This window comes from Acinonyx jubatus, chromosome F2 (assembly GCF_027475565.1).
Source record: "Acinonyx jubatus isolate Ajub_Pintada_27869175 chromosome F2, VMU_Ajub_asm_v1.0, whole genome shotgun sequence".
Taxonomy (NCBI): Eukaryota; Metazoa; Chordata; class Mammalia; order Carnivora; family Felidae; genus Acinonyx; species Acinonyx jubatus.
The window spans coordinates 14,331,324-14,353,911 of record NC_069394.1 but is presented as its reverse complement, the minus strand read 5'-3'; positions in this window follow the sequence as shown (position 1 = coordinate 14,353,911).

The following is a 22,588-nucleotide window of genomic DNA, read 5'->3' as shown; positions in this document are numbered from 1 at the left end:
AGAAGGTTTCCTCTCTAGAGTCTTTAGAGAGAGCATCATACTCTAGACACAATGCTTTTGAACTTCTAGTTTCCAGAACTGTGAGAGAATACATTTCTATTGTGTAAGCCACCTAGTTCCTATGCTATGGTAGCCCTAGAAAACTAATGTAAGAACATTATTGGAAAAAGTAATGGTGGGATCAAGATATAGGCTGGATTTTAGTTTAATAATAAAGTGCTGACATTGGTTTCTTAATCTGGCAAGTGCACTACCATAAGAGATCGACAATAAGGTATATGCCAGAATTCTCTGCACTATCTTTGCACATTTTCCATAAATATATAATTATTCCAAAATAGAAAGTTTAGTTTGGGGAAAAAAGTCGACTCGCAGGCTGTATCATCTTTGGACTATCAACTCCCTAAGCTTGGGTCTCCTCGTCAATAAAATGGAGATAAGAACAGCCCTATTGAGGGTTTATTTATTTATTTTTGAGCCCGCGTCGGGCTCTGTGCTGACAGCTTGGAGCCTGGAGCCTGCCTCAGATTCTGTGTCTCCCTCTCTCTCTGCCCCTTTCCCACTCATACTCTGTCTCTCTCTGTCTCTCAAAAATGAATAGATATTAAAAATTTTTTTAATTAAAATAATAATAGTAAACAAACACAATAATGCGTATAAAGTTTAGCAAGGCACATCATTTCTCATTATGAATCTGTCACTTAGTTGATTTGCCAGTCCTTCCAAATGCATGTCACAGTGAATTTGCCCAGCTCATGCCCTCATCCATACCATTATTTAAAATCTTAACAAAGAAAAGGACTGAGCCTGGGTGGCTCAGTCGGTTAAGGGTCTGATTTCGGTTCAGGTCATGATCTCACAGTTCTTGAGTTCGAGCCGTGTGTCGGGCTCTGTGCTGGCAGCTCAGAGCCTGGACCCTGCTTAGGATTCTGTGTCTCCCTCTCTCTCTCTGCCCCTCCCTGGCTTGAGCTCTGTCTCTGTCTCTATCAAAAATAAATACACATAAAAAAAATTTTTTTAAAAAGAAAGAAAAGGACAGAACCCTTCAGGCTTCTGTTGGATTCAGAGACAGTATCCCCACTGAACAGGAGTTCTCTTTGTCTATGAATCCAGCTAACTCATGTGTTATATCTCAGTTGAAAACCTAGGCACCCGATGAATCAACATCCCCACATGTCCACTAGTTGACTAATCTTACTAAAAAGTAAATGAGGTTAGTCCAGGAAAGATATGATGTTTTCCTTATCTTTTATAGGTGACCATGTAAAATCATGATTGGGTGGAGTTATACTCACAGGGTTCAAATGTTAGCTTGTACCACTAACTAGCAGTGTGCCGTTGGGTAAGTTGGTTACTCTTAGATTCAGTTCACCCACCCGTAAAATGAGGACAAGAATACCTTCCTCATAGATTTGCTACAAAGTTTACAGTAAATAATGCACGTGAATCACTAAACCGTAATTCCTTACACACAATAAGCACTGGCACTTATTAGCACGTGTATATACTTGTGTGAGTGTGTACATGTGCATTTTCATTGCCTGGTGCAGCGACTGACATTAGAAGCACAAAAATTGTATGTTTCAAGAAAAAAGCCTATAAGTGAGGACACCACAGACTGAAGAGAGACCGTAACTTGACCAATGTCGCTGTGCAAGTGAATGACAGCAGTAACAAGTAGAACATAGGATGTGTGACTCCAACGGCGTTTCCTCCGCAAGGGTCTCGGGAATAATCTAATTGCTTTTATTTTGTAGATATGGAATCTGAATGCAAACAATCACACGGGCTTGTCCGGGGCCCCACAGTTTGTTAGGGGTAAATATTACACCTCCATCTCATGTGTTCCAACTCCTAGTGTAAGCTTGTTTTCCTCCCTCTTCTGGATTCTCGATAGTTCCTAAATCTATGCGTAGGGCATCCAGTGTGCACTTAAAGAGTTGACTGTTGATATGTGGTGTCTCAGAAATCAAGGGCAGCTCTGAGAGTTACCAGACCTTTGAGCAAGGGCACAAAGGATGAAGACAGCAGAGCCAGGACAGCTTTGATTAAAACATGGTGCTTTGCTGAAAGACCTGTGGCTATATCTTAGCGTAAATACTAGAAAGGCACAGTAATCCCAGAGGCTTCAGCAGCATGCATCACAGCTCAGCAGTATTTTGGCAACTCAGGGAAGCACCAGGAAAGTTCCAGCCCAGCTCTGTCTGCCTCACTCATACTGTGGAATTTTGAGCAAATCATTTCTTCTAGCTGTGTTGCAGTTAATATTGGAAATAATGGGGCCGGAGAGTTTCAAAATACTTCATGGTTTTCAAAAAGACGTTTTGGCTCTTGGCCATTGTCTCACTTGTCCCTCTCGAGAACCTTCAAATTATTATTGTTATTACTAGGTTACAGTCCCTATAATGTAGATAAGAAAGCAGCTTCAGTGAGATAGAGTGGTATTGTTTTTATTGACAAATATATATTGTCAGCAATGAAAATAAGGAAAGTGGTAGCTGTTCATATTTGCTGAGCATCTATCACAGTCCCAAGCATTTTAAGAATATTTGTCATTCAATTTTCACACAACTCTGTGAAGTTGTTGATAATTGTTACCCAGTTGTATTCTAAGCCACAGAGACATTAAGCAATTTGCCCGAGGCAGCACAGCTAAGAAGTGGAGGACTCAGGATGTGAACCCAAGCAGTCTGGCTCCAGAGCCCATGTTCTTACTAGTAAGCTCTAACAAACAAAACCTCCTGCTAAAGAATGAGCTTGTGAGACACACACGCCCCCTTCTCCTTAAAGAGCTCTCAGGCTAGTTTGAGGAAACTGACATGTAAATTAGATCATTAACATTTAGGAAGATAAAAAGTATAAGGTGCACTTGATCAGAGTGATGGCATCGGATGACTAAAAATCAATATGGTGGAGATTGGATTAAAACCCGAGCCTCCTGACCGTATAATCAATATTCATTCTTTTCTTTATTCAATAAACACTTAACATTAAGTGTTAGAGATTGGAAATAATAACGATAATAATACAAAGACATTGTTGTTCTCCTCAAGAACCAGTTACAGTCCAGAGAAAACACCTTCCAACCTGCTTCAAGCCCCCAGCCTTTGTTCCAATATGAACGCACCAAGAGCCCTCCAGGTACCAGCTGAAGCGAGGACTCTTTCGCTCTCCAGGGCCCCTCCCACCTCCTCTGCCCCCCACCCGTGAAGAGGGCCATTCCATTCCAGTCCCATTGGCAGTCCTCCCCGGATTGATTGATTGACTGATTTACATTACAGCCTTTTCTTTTTTACTTTACGTATTTAAACGCAAGTTAGTTAACGTACTCTGTAGCATTGGTTTCAAGAGCAGAACCCAGTGATTCACGTCTTACACGTAACACCCAGGGCTCATCCCAACAAGGGCCCCCCCTTAATGCCCATCACCCATTTAGCCCATCCCCGCACCCACCCCCACCTCTGGCAACCCTGAGTTTGTTCTCCGTGTTCAAGGGTCTCTTACGGTTTGCTTCCCTCTCTGTTTTTATCGTATTTTTCCTTCCCTTCCCTGAAGTTCATCTATTTTGGTGGCCTGATTTAATATAACCTCAAACCCCCCTGCTTCCACTAAATGTAGGGTCAAGTGGGACCCCTTAGAGGTTTCTTCTCAGTAGACTGGGTGGTGCCTCTGCCATGACAACTGTGCTCTCTGATGCCAGGTCTCCAGCAGGAGTCTCTCAGCCCTCTCGGAGCCCGGCAGCGGTCAGCATGCTCTTAGGTATCGGCTAGAGGTTTTCAGCCAGTCCTCACGGTAACGTTGATGAAGGAGGGATGTAGTCAAACGTTCCACACCTACTCCCTCTGGGGCCAGACTCATCTCAGAAGACCCGTTCTCCAATGTTTGGAGGATAGAACCCATGAGATTACAATTAGAAAATGCTAACGATGGCGTTTTATTCTTAAAATAACTCTTAAAATTCAGCTATAAATTCCACTATGTAGCTCAGAGTGTGTGAGGTAAAACTATAAAATATGCCTGCTTCAACAACGTGACTTCCAAATATGGTCATAGTTCTTTCATGTTTCCAAGTAATCACCAGAATACCCATCCCCCCTATTAGCAGAAAGGCCAAACCTTGAGCCTTCCCTAGCAATTGCTGGAGGAGTCCATCGCCATATTCACGCCATCTAAAGGGCAAGGAAGGGGTGGGGGTTGATTCTGTTTCTAAATAGCGAGAGCAGAGAGAACACATATCCAGTCTGCCAACTATCACTTCTTGCTGCCACACTGTGCCACTATCAGACTGGCCCATGACCTTGTTGACCCAGGTCATTGACCAGAGCACAGAGAATCCCCAGGTTGGACCACAAGTCTGGCCACTTGACCCCAGGGCTTAACCAGGGTGCCCGGGTCCAGTTTCAGCCACTACTTGGCCAAACCCAGCTGCCCCTTATCCCTCTCCACATGGAGTGCTTCCATGAACCTGGGCTGCCTACCTAGGCTACCTCTGTTGGAGACGTTTTTGATCGTCTCCTTCATTGGGCTTCAGTTGGACCACCCTGGTCCCTCATGGCCCATCTTCCTAGCTTCACATTTTCCTGGCTTCTTTCTGTCCTTGGGCAATTAATGCAAGCTGGTCCCCCTCTTCCTCCTCGGGGATCAGTTTTGCATACCAGGGGTCTCAGCGATGGACACCTTCATCAAGGGTGCGCCTTCGGTTACCCCTCCTCCTCACGGACGCCTATTCATTCCGAGTCTGTGCCACCCAAAGAGTCATTAAAGCCTCTCCTTTGAACGGAGATCTCCTTCAGGACTTTCACCACCGCATCCAGTTCAAGAAGAGTCTGGCCTCTTTTTCAGGATCTCCCTCATCATCTCCACCCTGGAGGCAGCACGTACACGTGCCAGAGGGCATGAGTGGGGTGGCAGCTGTTTGCGTTTCACCGGAACACAGCGACGTGCTCCAACCTCAGCGAAACCCAAGGGGCATGGACTCCACTTTGGACAAACTGGTCGGGGCAGGGAGGCAAAGCTGCAACAGCAGAGCGATTGTAGGTGGCCTCGTCTACTTTTTCTCCTCTGGCCTGGAAGCCCGGCACTTAGAGCCCAGCTTGCTTGTGTGAGCGGCTGACCCGCAGAGGGTGACCCCAGGGAGGAGACGACAGCGGGCCAAAGAAAGGCTCCAGGATGGAGTTTCTACGTCAGCGTGACTCATGGCCCTATTGAGCCCGTGGTCCTCAAATGTGAACGCTTGAGTTTCGCCAGGGCTGGCGAGGCTGCTGCTGTGAATTCAGAGGACAACTTCGTGTAGGCAAAGTGTGTTGTTGTGCCGGGAGCCGTTTGTCTTCCCTGTCTTTGTTCCAGAGGCCCAGGCGGCGGCCTTCACCTGCTTGCCTTCTTCCGGGGTCCTCCTGCTCAGATAAATCAATTAAAAGCATCATCTGCTGGAGGAACACAAATGCAGGCAGCAGGAGAGGGCCCGGAGGGCCAGGTTCTGTTCAGTTACTCTGGGTTTCTGGGTTTCTAAGCACGTTCCAAAAATATAACCCCCACCGCCGTGGCAAACCTGCCTTTGATGAAACACAATGTACAATCTCTAATGTTGACACAGAACAGATGGGACTTTGATTTTTTTTTAATCTGTTCTCGATAGAAGAGAAATAAGCACAATGGATTTTTTTTCTTGATTTGGAGGGTTTTTCTTTCCTTTTTTTTTTTTCTTCCTCACATGCATATCTGAGACTGAGAGTCCTTTGGTTCTTTCTCCTTGTTTGTCATTGATCCCTTCTAAAACAGGGAGTCTCTGGTGGACCGGGCCTTTCTTTTCTCATCAACCAGCCAAGATGAAGGTTACTGGCCCCCGTGTCCCTTGCATCTGGCTCAACAGAGAAGTTGTGGGAGCTGCACACCCAGAGCGTCCTCAGACTTACAGGCAGTGAGATAGTGGCTTGTCATTAATGATCTACAAAGTGATGGCTGAACAGGGAACATGAGGGGCAGTTAGCCTCACCTACCCCAGACATTGCTCCAATCCAAGCAAACCTGTGGGCAAGCCATGAGAAATTGGCTTCAAGACAAGTCTCAACAGACTGCAGCCCATTAGCCCGTCCCAAACAGGTCTTCCAGAGCCAACCCTGGTTACAGAATGTCTTCTTCAAGCCCTCCCAATGACTGCCAACAGATCCTTTGAGCATGATCTAAGCATGGAATGTTCTTTGGTGCGGGGATGTCCACTCCCCCATGATTCCATTCCCATAACAACAGCTGTTACAGGGGCAGAGTGCAGTAGACACTGTGAGACAGGTTAGGCCCCACTATATTAACTCCAAACTGTTTGATTAGATGATAACAGGTACAACTGGATAGCTGCTTAAGCCACATTTCAAACCTAATTTGCTCTTGGGCTTTAATTTCTTCTCACCCAAACACATCGTTCAAGAAAGAAAACCGTTACAAGAGAGAGGGGAGAACACACAAGAGACTGCCACTTGGGGTAGTCTGGGGTCGTGGATATTCTGCCCAATGCCGAGAGTAGTCTGGCCGTTAGTCTCAATTAGACAGCTCCCCGGGGTTGTTGGATTGATTCAAAGAAACAAAGGCGTCTTGTGTGCGAGTGGGTGTGCAGGTTTTGTTGACTTTCCCAAGCCCTGTTCACTGTCCCACCATTCTCAAGGGGCTGTTGGGGTGGCAGAAGGGCTGGGAAGGTTTACGTTTATGAAACTGGTAGGATGGCAGCCTGGAGTCCCATCTTTCAGCCTGGAGTCAGTCTCTCCAGTCAGTCTTAACACCCAGATGCCAGTCTCCCCAGCACAAATTAAATTGCCCTAACCATTTTTCTGAAAGAAATATATGGAAATAGGAACATCTCTCCAAAAACCATTTTTTGCAGAGGAAAAAAACAAGATCATACAGCAATATTTTCTTAACAACAGCAACAGTAAAAACCCAAAATCATGATCTTCAAGAGATATCTGCACCCTCATGTTCACTGCATCATTATCCACAATAGCCAAGACTCGGAAACAACCTAAGCATCCACTGGTGGATGAAAAGATAAAGAAAAATGTAATATGCATATTGTGGTATACATTATTCAGCCATAGAGAAGGAAATCCTGCCGTTTGGGACAACACAGACGGACCTTCAGAGTATCATGCTTAGAGAAGTCAGAGAATGACAAACACTGTATGATCTCTCTTATATGCAGAATCTAAAAACCAAACCAAAACAAAACAAACAAACCCACACCCACACACACAAACCAAACTCAGAAACAGAGAACAGGTTGGTGATTGCCAGATGGGGAGTGGAGGAAATAGGTGAAGGTGATGAAAATATACAAACTTCCAGTTATGAAACTAATACATTCTGGGGTCTAATGTAGAGCATGTTGACTATAGATCACAATACTGCATTGCATATTAGAAAGTTCCTAAGATCTCAAAAGTTCTCATCACAAGAAAAAAAAAAATCACTGTTATAATTCTCATCACAAAATGTTACAGTTTCTCATCATAAAAAATCATAATCTCTCATCACAAGAAAAAATTTGAACTATGCCACAATTGTTATATATATGCTATGAATGTTAACCAAACTTATTGTGGCAATGGTTTCCCAATAGATCCATATCCAATCATTATTTTGTACACCTTAAGCTAATGCAATTTTACATGTCAATGATAGCTCAATAAAACTGGACAAAATTTTACAGAGGGACAGAAAATATTCCTGGGTTTATTTATTTTGTGAGCCAGCTCTAGAAAAAGAAGTCTGTTTCTACCTTTTAGATATTTCACACACAACGGAAGCATGTCCTCTTGGTGACTCTATTTCCCATGCTCAATACCACGTATATAAACAAGAGGACACTTGTCATTTCGTTTGCCATGCTAGACAGGAAGGGCCATGATACATAAAAGATACTCAATAAATGTTTTGGCTTTTAAAAAAAATGTTTTAACAGTCATTATTTAGTTAATGAGCATCGAGTGAACAAGCAGCAGGAGGAGAATGACAGCAATGATGCTGACCGTGGAGTAAAGAAGAGAAAAACAAGATGGGCTAATAACCTATGTGGGGTAACCTACCAATTATCTGATGAGTAAGTGTAAGGAAGATGGGAGCACCAGGGACTCAAAGCCCACTCTTACCACTTAGGATGATTAGTTGGCCAGTCACATCATGTCCCATGTCACTTTCTTCACCTTTAACAGCGAGGTGATGATTCTTCGCAAACTGTGAAAAATCAAGAGAGAAAACTATATGTGAAAGCATTCTGGAAAAGGGTTTGTACAAACATAAGGAGGTAATCTGATTTACAATCATAAAAGATCTACATAAGTCACTCAGCATCTGCTCAAGTGTTAAAACATCATAACTACAGTCTATCTATAAAAATGCAGAATTACCAGGAATGATATATTCTTTTTTGTTGTTGTTGCTGTGTAATGAATGAGCACAAACTTAGCTACTTAACACAACACCCATGTATAATATTACAGTACTGGAGGTCTGAAGTCCAGGCAGGCTCACCTGGGTTTTTGCTTGGGGCCTCACAAATTTGAAGTCAAAGGTGACAATTGGATTGGGTTCTTATCTGGTAACTCTTAGGAAGAACAGCTCCAGAGCTCATTCCTGTGGTTGCTCAAGTTCAATTCCTTGGGTTATAGGACTGAGGTCCCTATTTTCTTGCTTACTATAGGTAAGATACCGCACTAAGCATCTTGAGGCTGCTCTTAGGACCTTGCCCTGTGGCCTCCTCCATCTCAACAGCCTTCCTCGCATCATATTCTCTCCCTCTGACCTCCTGTTCTACAGCCAGTGAGATAAAACTCTTTTTTTTAAATGCTTTTTATTGTTTTTAATTTTTTTTAACGTTTATTCATTTTTGAGAGATAGAGACAGAGCATGAGCAGGGAAGGGGCAGAGAGAGGGAGACACAGCATCTGAAGCAGGCTCCAGGCTCTGAGTTGTCAGCACAGAACCCGACGTGGGGCTTGAACTCACGAACTGTGAGATCATGACCTGAGCCTAAGTTGGACGCTTAACCGCCTAGGCCACCCAGGTGCCCCATAAAAACTCTTTTTTTTTTTAATGTTTATTTATTTACGTTGAGAGAGAAAGAGATAGAGCTTAAGTGGGGAAGGGGCAGAGAGAGAGGGAGAGAGAGAATCCCAAACGGGCTCCGTGCTGTCAGTGCATTGCCTGACACAGGGCTGGAACCCACGAACCATGAGATCATGACCTGAGCTGAGACCAAGAGTCTGACACTTAACTGACTGAGCCACCCATGTGCCCCAAAGAAAACTCTGCTTTAAAAATATTTTTAAATGTTTATTTTATTTTTGAGGGAGAGATAGAAACAGAGCACAAGTTGGGGGGGGGGGGCAGAGAGAGCAGAGAGAGAGGGAGACACAGAATCTAAAACAGGCTCCAGGCTCTGAGCTGTCAGCACACAGCCTGACGTGGGGCTTGAACTCATGACCCATGAGATCATGACCTGAGCTGAAGTGGTTGCTTAACCGGCTGAGCCACCCAAGTGCCCCAGAAAACTCTGCTTCTACAGTGATTAGATTAGGTCTGCCAGAAACAGTCATTATTTTGATTAACTTAAAGTCAACTGATTAGAAACCTTAACTACACCTAAAAAATCCCTTTTGCCAGGCAGGAAATGTAATGTAATCATGAGTACAATATCTCATCGCATTTACACTCCTGGGGATTAGGGTTGGATATCTGGGGAAGGGGATATCTTAAAATTCTGCCCACCACAGATTAGGAACCCCTTGGAGGATAGCTTTGAATCTGTACAAGATCCCATTCATATACTCTTGGTGCCTGTATACTTACTTATACACAGCAAGTATTTAGTGTGAGTTTGTTTTTTTTTTTTTTTGTTCACTTAAAAAAATTTTTTTTATGCTTATTTATTTTTGAGAGAGAGAGAGAGAGAGAGCATGAGCAGGGGAGAGTCAGAGAGAGAGAGACCCAGAATACAATGCAGGCTCCAGGCTCCGGCTGTCAGCACAGAGCCCGATGCAGGGCCCGAACCCACGGACCATGAGATCATGACCTGAGCCAAAGTCAGTGGCTTAACTGAGCCACCTCAGTGCCCCTAATGTGAGTTTATTAAACAGAGACATGAGGCTTCTTTAGGGACATCTTCTTTGAAATCTCTGCTTTCATAAAGAAAATAAGGAAAGAAAGTGCTAATGATTGCTAATTATTGTACATCTTGCTAATAATTGTACTGTACCCACCTCACCTCTCTGCCACCTAGCAAAATACAGTGAGCCCACAATAAATCATGCTGAATGAATAAGTGAATGAATGAATGGAAGAATTTTCCACTTAGGCTCAACTGATGATCTCTTTTGATATCTGCATATTAAGCTCTGAGCGGAGATCAAGAGTTGCATGCTTAACCCACTGAGCCACACAGGTGCCCTGATTTTGTTTTGACTTTTTAGACACTTTTTATAAAAGTTTCTTCAGGGATTTGTTCCGCTATGATCTACTTGCACAGAATAATACTGTTCCCCGTCCGCACAGAGAACAGTATTTCCAGACAAGAAGGAGATTTACATAGATCAAAGGAGAGTTCTGCCTGAGGCATCGGACAGCACCTGAACAAGGACCAACTCCAAGAGCCTTCTCAGAAAGAATTTGAGAGCCTTACCATTTTGCTAAGGAATTTGACTTCACGGAGCATCATAACAAACTAGATTCTAGCTCAGCTAAAGAGTGAATGGCTCCTACCAAACAAGGCACAAAAATACTTCCATTACCCATCCACGAAAATAACAAAGCCTCCACACTGTGCAAAGCTTCCTCTTTGAAAGCTGGATTGACAGATATTGGATTGAAGCAACGCAGCTTAATATCAAGAAACGACAGCTGGCAGCGTAGCGGGGAAACACAACCCACTTCGCTGTGGATAAATCAATGTTCTGCTCTGAGCCATTACTGCATTAGTGGCTGGTTATTACTTAAAAATAAAAACTCGCAAATGTATTGGCTACACCTTCATCAGACCGTCTCTCTGGAGGATTCTTTTATGATTCTTCTGTTTTCCAAGTTGCACAAAACAATTTTCCACTAAACCGTATCCCAGCATATTCTGCTTACTAAACCAAACCATTTACATAATAGGTAATTTAACACACACACACACAGAGGCACACAAATTAGCTAAATATATGTGTAAACAAATACCTTGCTAAGGTTTGCATACACTTGGAAAATGCAAAATATTTACACTGTGGTGGAAGGGGAAGATGGGAGTAAAGTATATATATGTCACAAGTTCAAGAACAAAATACATTACTATTATCTAATATTTATGATAGCACTTGCTACACTATTCTAAGCACTGTATTTGTATTAATTCATTTCATCCTCACAGAAACTCTATGATGTGGGTGTATTACTAGTATCAACTCCCATTTACAGATGGACCTCTGAGCCAGGGAGGGCAGACAGAAGAGCTGGGTATCAAATTCAAGAAGACTTAATTATTAGACTCTGCTACCGCTAGTATACTCAGTGGTGGGCTGTCCAGACTTCACAACCACTTTGTTACCATGTGACTACGTGCTGCCTCCTGCTGCTGGTTGGCTCCCAGTTCTTGGCTCCATTTCTCTAAGCCCCAGTTCCCACATCTGTAAAATAAGGATAAAAATAGAGGCAACCTCCAAGGGATAATTAATGTGAGGATTATTCATTTCTCCATTCGAAAGATATTCACTGAGCATCTGCTCTGTGCCAGGCACTGTCCTGAACAATAAGAGGAATGGACAAGCTCCTGCCCTCAGAAAACTTACCTTCTAAAGCGAGGACTAGACAATAAACAAAAATGCGGCAGAACTATACAGATTCTATAGGTGCTAAAGCAGCGGAGAGTGGACCTCCTCACTGGGCTGATCAGATACAAACCTGACCCTTGGGGTGAAGAAGCCACTGGGACATCTAGACATATCATAGAGAAAATGTCTCACATTATTTAGCCAACAAAGACTCAGAAAAGTTAAGTTTTGGCCTCAGGATACTGTGTCTAGTGAGTGATGGCGGCTGTGTTTTTCAGGTCTGTGGGACCCCCCAAATCAGTGGTTATTCTAATGGAGACATTCAATAAATGATCGTTTTCTAAGCCGCTTGCAGCTGAAGAATCTTCCTCTTCTTCTAGGCTTTACATTATGGCTGGCTTTAGCACAACTGATAAAAGAAAAAGTGGGCAGAGATAGCAACTTGACTTTCAGGTACCAACTGCATAAAAGACTCTATCTCAAGACATGACTTCTTCCTGAGCTGGTCAAGGTCATCCATAGAAATGGGGATCAGAACGTGCCATCTCAGGAGAAGGGCTGATGAGCTCTTAGTAAGATGTCACTTTCTGTTGTCAGAATCCTCCTGGGGTGATGTTAGACAAGTTAAATAATGTCTTTCTTCCCTGTTCCTCATCTGCAAAATGGGGCTAAGAGGAGTCCTATTTCACAGAGTTGTTACAAGTGTTGAGACAGCACCATTTGAATGTTTGAATGAGATACATCCAAACATACCCAAATTAAATATGATGATTCTGATTTTCATCCCCAAACTACTCCTACCCAGCCTTCTCCATTTCAATAAATGGCAATTCTGTTTTTCAAGGGTCTCAGTCTAAAAACAAGCCAACAAAAAATAAATTTTCTGGATTCTCTCCCCCACAACCCCTGCCATATGCATTAACAGAAGTCTGTCATGTCAACCTTGAAAATTACCCATAATCCAACCACCTCTCACATATTTACCTGCTAGAACCCTTGTTCAATCACTATAATCTGTCACTGGATTGTTGCCATGACTACTTAATGGTCTCCTTATTTCCATCCTTGGCCCTCAATAGTCAATTCTCAAAGCAGTGACCAGAAGAATCCTTTAAAAATATAAATCAGCTTATGACACTCAGCCCAGAACCCTGCAATGGCTTTCTCTCTCACACAGAATAAATTCCAACCCTGGTCTACAAACCCTACACACTGTCCCTCCCCCATTTCCCTCTAAGTTTGTGTCCCCTCTCACATTCTCCTTAGGTCACAATGGTCATCTTGCTATATTCCTTGAAAAACCCTTGCTATTCATGCTCTTCTCTGGGTCCTTTCCTTTTGCTTTTCCCTCTGGCTGGAAGTAACTCTTCCCCTTGGTATCCACATACATGCCCCCCACTCCTTTAAGGCTTTCTTCCAAAGTCACCTCTTCAGCTAGGTCTTTCTTGAACATTCTGTTTAAATTTCCAACCACCAACCCTCCAGCCGAGCACACAAATGTACTTCTTATCCTTCCTCCCTGGTTTTATTTTTCCCTTCACAGTATAAAACTTTTATTGCCTTACAATATAATTGGCAAATATTTATTTTTTTAAGTGGTTTGTCTCCCCTCCCTAAAATATAAATTTCAGGAGGACAGAAATTTTGTCTGTATTGTTCACTGTTGTACTTCTGTTGCCCAGAATAGGGTTTCTCAACCTCAGCACTACTGACATTTTGGGCAGGATAATCCTTTATAGCAGAGGGCTATCTTGTATATTGAAGGCTATTTAGCATTGTCCCTGGCCTCTGCCCATCAGTGCTTTTCCCCAGTTACAACTAGTCTCCAAATATTGCCAAACACCCCTGGAAAGCAAAATATCTTCCAGTTGAGTATCACTGATCTAAAGCAATGCCTAATACAAAGCAAATGCTCAATACATGTTCATTGAAAGAATAAATCAATGTTAAATGAGTTAATGTCTTAAGTACATAGAACACTGTTTGGCACGTAGTAAGAACTCAAAAAATGTTACATTTGATGAATGTGTTATTTTTATGATTATTATTGCCTTGCTGTCTACATCTAGAATAAACTTTGGAGGCAACCAAACTGTATTATGTGGAGCCCTAGGACTTGGTACAGACTTCATTTTTTAAATATATGTGAATTATTTTAAAAACTGCAGTACAAAGCCTCACACTGAGAAGCGTTAACACATTGGTTACCACCAATTCATTAACTTGTGTTGCCACGTTAAATTGTTTTGTGCAGACCTCAGAATACATCATCTTCTGCCATCTCTGCATATATTTTAACTTCTTATAAATGTGTTACTGATTCGGAAAGCTATAGTTTGGCACTGGTGTTTATTTTTATTCTTGTCTATTCCTGTCGGCTCATGTAAAACTGTTCAAGCAAGTATTCCATGGTAGAGTTGTATCAAACATACATTGATTTAATCTGCCCAAATTCAACTCTACAAGCTTGGCCAAAAAAATAAAGAGAAAAAGCATAATTTTCATTCAACATGGGCCCCTAAATGCAAGCCAATTACTTCATCTGGTGCTCAACTAAGCAACAGCAATCTGTTCCACCCTGGAGGAACAATTGGCTGTATTAGACTTAGCGGAAAAATGGGACACTCTACACAAAACTGATATACCATCTTTTATGGGAGATTTAGGGTATTTTTCATGGCCAAATTTGACCATGTATGTTTATAGTTCTTTTTTTATCTACAGTCTCAAAATGCAAAAAGTCTTTGAAAAATAGCATTTGGGAGTAACTCATATGGCAGCAAATTCTGTGAGGTTATTCATGGTCATTGGTTTCCCCGTGTGTTTGATTATGAGATGCTGCCCCAGACCCTACTGAAGGGGTTACAAAGGAGAAGACACGTGCCTTATTGCCTTATGAAAATTCTGATTTTCAAAACACATGTGACCACACAGTTTCAGAAGATGGATTGTGGACCAGTAACTGGTTTTCTGCTCACTTGTTATTTTTTTGAGGCCTCAGTAGGATGTTACCTAGGGGTACAGCAATACCACTGTAATGCACCCCACCCAATCCGTGCTCCCTGCTTGTACCTCACATGTCAAAAGAATGAGAGTGAGTAAAAGCATATACAACATTTAGGTAGCTTTTGTACTTAGTGTAAGTTTGGGGTACTTCTTGTCTCATTTTTATATTTACAATATCAAATTAAAGTAGTTGTTATATAACCCATGAAGCCACTAACCACAGGGACTAACTATACTACACACAAAGTCTTATTTATTTTTATAATAATAATAAGCATCATCATTGTCATGGCTGGTGGTTCATCTTTGAAGTCAAATTTCTTACCAGTGTTTTTTCACACTTCAGTAACAGTTTAGTTGAAGAGCATCCTGGGATTAGGAGGTAAACTGTTAAAAATGGTCATGTCTGCTCCCACATGTAATATCTTATTTGTTCAGTGCAGACTTTATCAACAAAACCAGTAAACCACTAACCAGACAGATCAAGTTAAAAAAAGAGAAGACATAAACGATCCATAATAGAAATGAAAGAGGGAGTATCATTACAGTGCCAACAAGCATGCAAAGGATAGTAAGGAAATATTTTAAACAACTTTATGCCAATAAATTTGATGATACATGGACACATTCTTTGAAAGACACAAACTACCAAAGCTGACTAAAGAAGAATTAGTTAATTTGAATAGTCTTATATCTGTCTAAAAAGTTGAACTTCAAGTTACATCCTTCCAAATTGATTCTAATGCTCTCATTTTTGAGCTCTAGATTTAACATGTAAGAAAAAATGCAAAGGAGTAGTAGAGATCTTTGGTGGCTTGAGCAGAAATAATCTGTAATCTTAGTTACAGTACAAGTTCCATAATGTATACATCTTTTAAAACTCTTCAAACTATACACCTAAAATAAGGGGTGAATTTTACCACATGTAAATTATATCTTTAAAAACCTGAAAAAAGAGGGGTGCCTCAGTGGCTCAGTCATTTGAGTGTCTGACTTTGGCTCAGATCATGATCTCCCAGTCCGTGAGTTTGAGTCCTGCTTCGTGCTCTCTGCTGACAGCTGGAGCCTGGAGCCTGCTTTGGATTCTGTGTCTCCCTCTCTCTCTGGCCCTCCCCTGCTCATGCTCTGTCTCTCTGTCTCTCTCTCACTCTCAAGAACAAATAAACATTAAAAAAAAAAAACCTGAAGAAAGAAAGATGAATAAAAAATGAAAAGTGGCCACTACTTGGGAACCAAAATCCAGGCAGAGTCTGAAACAGCAAAATTCAACATAGAGAATGCTCAGATGACAAGCCCAAAGAAGGTTCTCAGGCAATGAAGTCTAGACAGAGTTACGGGTTTTACATCAAGTTGGGTAGAGGCCCTAATGAAAGCACAAGCCACATCTAAAACCACCACGAAGTCCTGTCCTCACTCTCCATCTGGCAGGCTCTAGAAGAACACAGAATCAATCTGACCTCTAGTAGCTTTCCCTTTGATGAAGAAACATTTCTCTTCCTTCTCCATGGCTCCTGTGAGAAAGTACATGTACAAGTACATGGAGTGGTTATAGCTGCTTTCCTTGGGAAATAACCTGCTCTTCTCGAATGCGAAAGAGACATTTTTTAGGTGAACGACAGAGGCCTAAAAAGGAATTAAAATAAATTTCTTCGCACAAAGTAAAAAATACACAAAACTAAAGAATTTTGTCTCCCTTTTACTTCTAGAACCTAAGATTTTATTAAAGCTCAGAAGTGTCACTTGTAGACCCAACTGTCATCATTTTTGTTTTATTTTTTACTACTTTGTTACGGGCTGAACTGTATCCCCTACAAATGTGTATGTTGAAGTCCTGACCCCTGCTACCTCAGGATGTGACTATTATTGGAGATAGGGTCTTTGAAGAGATGACTAGGGTTGAATGAGGTCATTAGTGTGGGCCCTATTCAAATCTGACCCATGTCCTTATTAGTAGAGGAGATTTGGACACAGACACACACGGAGATAAAACTTTGTGAAGACACAAAGAGAAAATGGCCTGCAAGCCAATAAGAAAGGTGTTTAAGAAAAAAAACAACATGGGGCACCAGGGTGGCTTAGTCGGTTAAGCGTTCAACTTCGGCTCAGGTCATGATCTCACGGTTCATGGGTATGAGGCCTGCATCCAGCTCTATGCTGACAGCTGGAACCTGGAGCCTGCTTCGGATTCTGTGTCTCCTTCTCTCTCTCTGTCCCTCTCTCACTTGCTCTCTGTCTCTCTCTGTCTCCCAAGAATAAAGAAAAAAAAACACATTAAAAAAAAGATAGAAAAAAGAAAAAAAACCCTACAGACTGCAGACGCTTTGACCTTGGTCTAAAATCATGAGAAAATAAACTTCTGGCCTTCAGCCTGTGGCCCTTCATTATGGAAGCCCTTACAAGACTCAAATAGTGACTTTCTGGGCAGTGGGTACATAATAAATACAGGGAAAACTCTGCATTAGGAAGCTATGATCTCTGCTTTGCTTGAGCCAAGTCACAGCCCTCACAGAAAGGGCAAGGAACTCCAAATGAGCTTGTCCCAAATGGAGTCAGACGTGTGACTCAACCATGCTGGACACTGGTCTCAGCCTTCAAGTTCATTTTAGCAGCCCTGGAGCGATTGTAGTGTGAGCCTTTTCTGTATGATTTCCTAATGGCATTTGTGCCTTGTTCGTGCCCATATTTGAAAATGAACAAAACAGGCATTTGGTTAATTACATATTTTTAAATCTGAACAAATTTTATTCCTGAATCCAGCCCAGCTTGTTTTTTGCTACTCCAAATGCGACAGTGAGCTATGCGGGGTGACAGAGTAATTTTCTACCCAAAAAAATCACAACAATAATTTAAGAGCCCCAAAAAGAAACAGGAAGAGGAGGACAAGAGAGGATATTTATTTTCAACGAACACAGACGGAGCATGTTCTCTGTTCTCCGTACCAGCCTCTTCATCAAGGAGCACACAGCCTTGGAGCTCATCTCACATTCTCTGAAAAGCCTGCTTTACAACATACTGCTTCACAGCAAGGACTTTAAAACAAGAATGCCTTGGGTTTCAATTCTGGCTTCATCACTTACTGCTCTGTTTCATTTATCTAGCTTTTAATCTCTCTGGGGCCTGCGTTCCCTCATCTTCTAAGTTTTATTACTGTTTGGAAGGCACTTATTAATTACTATCCTTCAAATTCAATAGAAACTGTCATCGTTTGTATAAGAGTTTGAGACATTGTAAAGCACTTTTACATACACTATTGTTTTTATCCCTAAAATGCCTCTGCGAAGCCAAGGGAGGGTATTGTTACACCTGTTTGATTTGTAAGGAAATTGAGTCTAAAGAGATTTGATGACAAGCAGGGAGACAGTTTTATACTTAATTCCACATCTTCAAACCCCTAATGCTAGGCTCTTTCCCATCAGTACACTGCCTTCTCCCTCCCTAAAGGTGACCTGGAAGGTTGCTTTAGGCCAGGATTTATTTCAAATACCTGCCTTCCCTCTTGCAAGTTGTAATCAACAATCCATAAACCAGGCAGACTGCAACCATGCCAGACAAACGCAAGTCTGCTAAATGCCTTTTGCTGAGACAACTGATATCAACGATGATGATCTACACACACACACACACACACACACACACACACACACACACACACACCCTGGGGCTCCCTGCCTGGAATCAGGTCATTTTAAGAACTCATTTAATACAACTATGCTTTGAAAGGCAACCGCTATTGGCTCAGAACCACACTGTCCTAAGGCAGCCCACTCCTGGAGCCCTAGCTGCTGACGGCAAGGGCCATTAACTAGCCTCCCGGCTCTTCATCACAGAATTTCCCCAGCGTGGGATCTGAGTGATCTCAAGTCAAAGGCCATTTGCCTGGGGTATGCTCTCTGATGCAGAATGTCTGGGCCTGGGCCTTGGCTTGTAAAGCAGGATTGCTCAGACTTTTTAAAATGCAATCTTCAGTAAAAAAGATATTTATGTCGTGACCCAGCCGCAAGTGTGTTTGGAAACAGTGGGTAGAGAAATCAGTTTAGTGAGTACAACCAAAATTTTTAAAAATTAATTAGAATAGAAGGGGATGAAATGGAATGAAATAATTATAGAATAGAATAGAAAGCGTATTGCATGTGGTCAGGATGATCTATCTATCTATCTATCTATCTATCAATCAGTCAATCATGTGTCAATCTACCTATGAACTGAGACTTCACGTTTAACCTACTTCTGACTGTGAGTCATAGTCAAAAAGGTTTGAAAGACCACAGTGCAGACCATGTCAACAGAAGGGTGTCGCAGTGGTTGGGCATTTGAAGAAAGAGTGGTAATAAGGTTTGAGAAGATGAGTGAATCCTACTTCTTCCCTCACTGGGTTCTTTCAAAGGCTCCTCCTCGTCATTTCCCAGCAACCCCCTTCCTTGCTGAGCACACGCAGTCATGTGAGATAGAGCCTGTGACATCCCCAGCCTCATGGCTGACCACTCCGTCGAAGTAATGAAACAAGGAGGCCATGAGGCTGGGGTGACTCTAATGCCTTGATAGCCTGTGAGCAAACCAAAACCCAAGCCAGGCTCAATGCATTGAAATTTGAGAAAATGAAACTGGAAAACAATTATCCGAGACAGCCAACCAGACTTCCCCAAATAAGTCAACCGCTTACGGCTATAGCCAACCAAAAAATTTCCTTGCTTTGCTTCCACATCTCTATAAGGACTTAACCCTAAGCTCCTGTTTGTGGCGGGGGGGGGGGGGGGGGAGGGTTCTCAACCACCTTTGGTTTAGCAGCACCTAACTCAAATCAATGTATGCTCAAATAAACTCTTGAAAGTTTTCATGTGTCTGAGTTTATCTTTTAACAACTCCTGTTGCCATCCTGCCTAAGCTTCAGCAACACCAGTGCAGTTGCTGTTTGGGGAACAATCCAAGCTCCCCCATCCTTACAGGGTTCTGCTCGTCTATTTCTTCTACCTAGCATTCCTGTTCTTACTGTGCTTCTGCCTTGGTTACTCCTGTTCAATGCTTTCAATTGTACAATGGAATTAACCACCTATCTCCTCCAGGAAGCTTTCAGATCTCACTGAGCATTCATTCATTACCAGATTAGTCCCCTCTACATATTTAAATGTGTGAAGAAAGAAATCAATAAGCAACTAAGGAAATGATTGACAGAATGAATAAATGAATAACGCTTTTCCTGTCTTAGGATCCTCTAGAGTGAAGCAGGTACCTATACCTAGAAGGAACAATGGGCAGGATATAGTCCATCCTTGACTATACGGATAAGGAAGTGGATACAGAAGAAGAGTCACTTCCAAGGGTCTCACTGGAAATTAGTGGGAGTAAGGGCCAAATTCCCGGTTTCTTGAGAGATCCAGATCTAGAGACTCATCCTTCCATTAGACCTGTAGTTACATCCCAAGGAGAAGGGAGAAGCAGGGGAGACCTTGTTGTCTGTGGTCTTCATTGAGGCAACAGGGGGACTCCAAGAAATGTACACTTTGAAAGGGAAACTCCGGAAAGGAAAAAAAAGAAACAAACTTTCCCTAGAACTAGCCCAGCTGATATAAGCAAAACCAAAAGAAGAGGTGAGTAGATTGCTTAATTCTGTGAAAAATGTGCCCCATTAGGCTGAACCATCCAGACTCATTAGTTTGGAAACTAAATTGCCTTTCAAAATATCGTTGTGTTACATCAGTGTTTAGAAATTCCTCTTGGCTCTGCAAATATTCAGTCTTGTGAAAAGAGATGCCATGCCCCTGAAAATATTTTCAACTGTCTACAGTATGGTTCTCTAAAATATTAGAGGTAGAAGAAAAAGAGAAACTGCCCCAAAGTCCTCATCTGATCATATAGAGAAGGAGGCAGGGTACTTGCTTGCCCAGGCTGTGCCCAGAACCTGTCCTGTCCCTTTCATGTTGGGGCACTTGCCTCCCACCATACTGCCTTATCTTTTGCTCGTTGCAGATTAGTTTTCTTCTTTAATTTTGTGAGAGAACATTCCTCCCAATTATAGGATTGAGATTTATGGAGATAACTGGAAAGCGTGAAATTCTATTGGCCTTCTCCCAGATTCCAAGATATCAGAGGAAAGATTGCAACACTGTCACATCAAATTAAGTGTCGGATGAAAAGAGCTCCAGGGAATCTTCAATCCAAGAGCTCCTTCCCATCTCACTCTCTTTCTCTTTGAACTCCTGCACTTTAAATAAAGCTTAATGGGAGCTGATCTCAGAAATAGCCACTTTTTCTCAGCACAGATTATATTGGGAAGAGATTTAGAATGGTAAGGTTGTGAAGTGTGCTCGGGGATAGTAATATGACTTGGAGAGTTCTTTGCATTTTACATTTCTTAACCAATAGTCAAAGAGATGCAATATTGAATATTATTTAAGTATTTATTTTAGAATATTTTGGGGCTTAATTTTGGTTGCAAAGATAATACAGAAAGCTCCCACATATCCCTCACCCAGTATCCTCTATCACCTACACCTTACAATACCGTGGGACATTTGTCACCGCTAAGGAACCAAGGCTGGTCATTATAACCAACTGAACTCTACACTTCATTTGGATTTCACTAATTTTGCCCTAATGCCCTTTTTTTGTTCCAGAGTCCCATGCAGGAAACCATGTTCCATTAAGTCATCCCATCTCCTATACTTCTTTGATCTATAACGATTCCTTCAGATTGCTTTTGTTTTTGATGACCTTGACAGTTTTGAGGACTCCTGGTCAGAGAGTCCATACATTGGCCTTCACTCTGCGCTTGTCTCTTATCTTTTTCACAGTTAGACTGGGGTCATGGGTTTTGGAGCGGAAGCCTGCAGAGCTAACATGCCATTCCCGTCATATTTCGAAGGTTCTTGTGATCAACATGACTTATTGCTGATGATAACGCTGATCACCTGGCTGAGACATGGACTAAATCAAAATGGCAAAACTTTTTAACCACGTGTAAATCACTTCCGTTGCCAAAACTTCTCTCACTACACCTCCCGGGAGTACAGAAGACAGGCAGTTTGCAAAGCGTATCGCATTCTTCATCCTGCTAGTTCTTTGTTCATGCTGCTGTCTCTGCCTAGAACTCACTCTCCTTCTGCCTTGGCTAATCCCTACTCATCCGTCCATATTCAGTCTTGCTGATACTTACATTACTTTTTCTGGAACCCTCATTGCCTAGAGAGGCAGGGCAGGGTATCCCTATGTTTGTTCCCACAGTGCCCAGTTTGCACCATTTGGCATGCTGATTGATATGTGCTTACTCTCTACCACCTCCCTCTCATCTGTGAGCTTCTTGAATAACATGGCCATGTATTATATATTCTCATCCTTAGGGCATAAGAGCGCGTAGAGGAAAGTTGAGAAATGCTCACTGAATAGGTGAGAGAATGAATAAACCAGAGCCTTACAACATTGTCCTGTGGATATTATTTTCATTTTTAAGATGGGGAAACTGAGGCTTGGAGATATTAGATAACTTCCTCGAAGTTAGGAAGTAAGTAAGGACTGTGTCCTTCATGTCAACTTCAGTGCTAATATCTCAAGAATTTGAAATGACCTGGTGATGTGTGCAAATTCCTTAGTAGCTAGAGGTGGTTTTTGTGCTGTCTTGCCTCTTCTTTTCGGTTCAGCGGCTACTATTTGGGTCTTGATTACAGTGTTTTAATGTAATGTAGTTGAACCTTAATTGTAAGAGCTTCATGTTCTCTCCTAATTTTTGATGCAGGGTGCCCAGGGACTTCAAGGTTTGTCTCTTTGAAAGTGAATTTAAGAGCGTACCTAATATTGGAGGC